Genomic DNA, 4,307 nt, shown 5'->3' with positions numbered 1-4,307 from the left:
TTTTTTACCCACTAAGCCATCTTGCCAGCCACTGAATCTTCAACTAGTAACAGATTCGAGGTTCACCTAGACGCTGTTGAGACAATCTGGGTGTGTTGGAGCACATCTGTATTCCCAGAGGTTGAGACTGCGGAAAAGACTCTGAGTGTCACTTAGTGGAGGGACCCAGCTGGAAAGTGGAACTTAGCTGCAGCCTGATGTAGCCCAAACCTCAGGGCTCCCAGCAGGGCTCCCACCAAGCCACATACTAGAGAGGCAGATCAGTGCTCCCAGCTAAAGTCATTGACTCTGGTTGTATGTGTGTGTGGGGGGGTGACTTTGTGACACAGTAATGTCACAGAGAAAAGGAAACTAATAAACCATTTCACAATGTTTCCACAAGAACAGCATGACTTAAAATATGTAGAAGGGGCCAGGCAGTGGTGGCGCACGCCTTTAATCCCAGCACTCGAGAGGCAGAGGCAGGCGGATTTCTGTGAGTTCGAGGCCAGCCTGGGTTACAAAAGCTAGTTCTAGGACAGGCTCCAAAGCTACAGAGAAACCCTGTCTTGAAAAACAAAAACAAACAAACAAACAAAAAAAAAAGATATGTAGAAGGGGTCAGCCAACAAGAAGACTCAGCAGGCAAAGCCTGAGCACCTGAGCTCCCTTCTCCCAGCCCCACGGTGGAAGGTGATTGAGCTCCCTTCTCCCAGCCCCACGGTGGAAGGTGAGAACGATTCTCACAAGGTGTCCTCTGACTTCCACCCTGCCACATAGGGACCCCACCCTATTAAATTAAAAATTAAAAACAAGGGGTTGGAGAGATGGCTTAGCAGTTAAGAGCACTGACTGCTCTTCCAGAGGACCTGGGTTCAATTCCCAGGACACACATGGGGACTCCCAACCATCTATAACTCCAGTTTCAATGAATCTGATGTCCTCTTCTACCCTCATTGGAGCCCAGGCACACATACGACATACAGCCATCCATGCAAGCAAAACACTCATACACATAAAATAAGAATTATTAATTATTATTAATAAATCTCCAATATTTTTTAAAGAGCCAGGTATGATGGCGCAAACCTTTAATCTCAGCACCCAGGAGGCAAAGGCAGATAAATCTCTGAGTTTGAGGCCAACCTGGTCTACAGAGTGAGTTCCAGGGCAGCCAGTCGAAGAAATTCAATCAAAAAACAAAAAACAAAACAAAACAAAACAAAAGCCCCAAATCTGAAAAAGAAAAGATGGCTCAGCAGGTAAAGGTGCTTGTCAGGATGAGAACGTTGACCCTCAGGATGCGTGGGTAGGAGAGCTCCCAGCTCCCTCAAGTTGTCCCTGACGGCCACATGGGCGCCATGACACCTGTGCACATACTCTATCCGCAAATACATATATAGAGGTACCAATCAAAACCTGTGTGCTTGTGAAGAGCCATCTAAGACCCATGAGTGGTGCCTGTTTATGGGGGTGTTTCCACAGAAGATGGCGGGGGCAGACAACCCAGATCTGAAGAAGTCAGGGCGCAGCCTGTGTCTGCCTGCACTTCCTGCTTTCGCTGCAGCAGCCCTGGGCAGACATCAGACCCATCTCTTTGTTCTAGGGAACTCCCAAGCCTTTAGCCCCCACATTGTGCAGGCAGCCCGGATCCTGCAAGTCAATCTAATAAATCCCTTCTAGAATATGTATGTATATATAATGTGTGTATGTATGTATGTATGTATGCATATATATACATTCTATTGGCCCTGCTCCTGAGAGCTCTGTCTCACAAATAGGACGGCCATGCCTCTCCTCTCCCCATATGCTTCTGCCACTGTGCCTTTGACACAGTTCCCACGAGAAACCAGGATTGCTGTTCCCTCCCCTCAGGTTGGGAATGTACCCCGCAGCCCCATGTCACGGCTGAAGTGACACCAAGTGACTTGAGAGACAAGGTCCTTGCAGAGCCCTCACCAGAAACCAGGCCACCCAATTGCAAGGAAGCCCAAGCCATCTGTAGAGAGAAAGCAAGAGTCAGGGACCAACTCACCAGCCTTGTGGTGGGTAGATGGGTCTCCTGGGTGGGTCACCTTAGATGTCAACATTTCAGCCCTGCATGACACATCTCAGCTGTAGTCTCATGAAACAGGGAGGAGCTGTCTCTTTGAGTTCCGCCCAGGTTACAGATTTGTGACGAGAGGTTTTGTCACAACACTGGGGTGTTCCACAGCAGCAATGACAAGAACAGAGAGCACACAGGAAGGGGAAAGACAGCCATGGGTCTAGCTTGGAATGAAGGGGGAGTGAGGCTGAGCTCTGTTCTCTTGGGGGGTAGCGGGAAGCCCGTGGAGGTTGCTAAGCAGCGTGGAGGCAGATCAGAGAGTAAAATGGCAGCTGAACGAAGGGCAGGGTCATAGGGGAAGCAGAGACGGAGCATCCTAGCCTTCTGCCATCAAGGTAAACTGAGCTGGCCTGGACCCTGGTGAAAAGGGCCGAGGCAGAAGGAGAGCAGACATCAACACAAGTCAATACAGAGCAAAGACATCCTTGAGAGAGGCACCAGAGCCTGAGCTGGGGCAGGAGGGGAGAGAGGTGAGCAGAACAGGGGAGAGACAGCCCAGCGGCGTGGTGCAGCCTTCCTTCCCTGCTTGGGGCTGCATGTGCAGAGTGCAGTGTGGCTCTGGTTGGCTGTTCCCCAGTCTCTGGATATTTGCAAATGTATGATCTTTCTGGATAACAATCTTGCATAATTTCTGGATAACAATTAACAATACTTGAAGTTCTGTTAAAACTAACGCTATGGTCATTGAGTCAGACTCTATTTTCTAGATTTTTCAAAATTAGTAAACAAACTTAAAATTTTTATTTTTTATTACTGTACTACTTTTTTTTTTTTTTTGAGAGTCTTACTGTGTAACCCTGCCTAGCCTGGAACTTGCTGTGTAGACCAAGCTGGCCTCTACTCTGCTCCCCCAAGTGCTGAGATCAAAGGCATGTGCCACTAACACTCAGCTCAGACAAGTTGTGTGTGTGTGTGTGTGTGTGTGTGTGTGTGTGTGTGTGTGTGTGTGAGTTCTCTCCTTCCACTGTGTGAATCCTGGAAGTCTAACTCAGGTCACTGAGCTGGATGGGGTGGCAAATGCCTTCACCAGCCCACAAGCAATTTTGACTCAGGCCATTGGCGCTATAGCTGTAGTCTGAAGATTAAAGTCCCTTCAAAATCATGTTGGAGCCTAAATAGTCAGCATGGGAAAATTCAACCGTAGTCATTACTATTATATGGCTGTCGCCAAATACCTGACTCAAGTTGTGGGAAGGTCGGCTTGGGCTCTGAGTGACCGGGGACTCACTCAGGCTGGGTTACACACACCCCCTCTTGTAGTACCGCCTCAGCTTTGCCCTGCATATCCTAGGCACACACCCCTCTCCAAGCAATGCACCTACCAACCTCAGACCCTGCATCAGGCGACATCTACACCCCTCTCTGAACAATGGGTCAAATTTCCCTTCCCTTGGATGCCCCACCAAACTTGGATATTTCCTATTCAGACACATACCCAAGACATCTTGGTCCTAGGGTAGGAGGGTCAGTCCAGCCTGAACTGGTTGTGGGCATGTGTGCAAAAGAAAAAAAAAAAAAGCAAAACTATATCCCCAAGTGAGCTTTTAGAGAAAATCTGTTTGCCATTTTAAGTTTATGCATAATTATGCATGCACATAATCAAACTTAATTGCATTATGAGAAAGGAACGTTGCATAGTAGAAAAATGATTATCTGACCTAAACCCCGAACAAAGCAGAAAGCTAGGGCTGGGGGGATGGCTCAATGATTAAATGCACTGGCTGCTCTTGCAGAAGACTCAAGTTAGGTTCAGGACCCACACGGTGGCTCTCAAACCACCTATAACTCCAGTTCCAGGAGATCCAATGCCCTCTTCTGGCCTCTGTGGGTACTGTCTGTGGGTGTGCTGAGACAAACACTCTTACCCAAAAAATAAGTATTACAACCCTCACAGATGTCCCTCAGTAAGTGACCCTACCGCTCATACTGCTGCACTCAGGAAAGGAAGCACCGTTGTCTTCACCGACAGTGGGTGGTCCTTGCAGTGTGCTCCCAGCTTGCCTGTCGCTTCCTTTAAATAACATTCCCAGGCTGCTTTGCCATCTCTGTGGGCTTTTTATTTCCGCTCCTTGAGAAAAAGCCAAGAGTGTGGACACACGGTGCTCCCAGCCTTAACTGCCTGTGATGTCCTCCCTGCCCCCCACCCTGGAGAGGTAGACACCCCCAAACCAAGAAGCAGGACCCCACAAGTCACAAAGGTGCTTTATTTTATAAATCTCGC

This window comes from Microtus oregoni, unplaced genomic scaffold (genome assembly GCF_018167655.1).
Source record: "Microtus oregoni isolate MIOR12 unplaced genomic scaffold, Mior012 000004F_ref0000308, whole genome shotgun sequence".
NCBI lineage: Eukaryota > Metazoa > Chordata > Mammalia > Rodentia > Cricetidae > Microtus > Microtus oregoni.
This window is presented reverse-complemented; position numbering follows the sequence as displayed.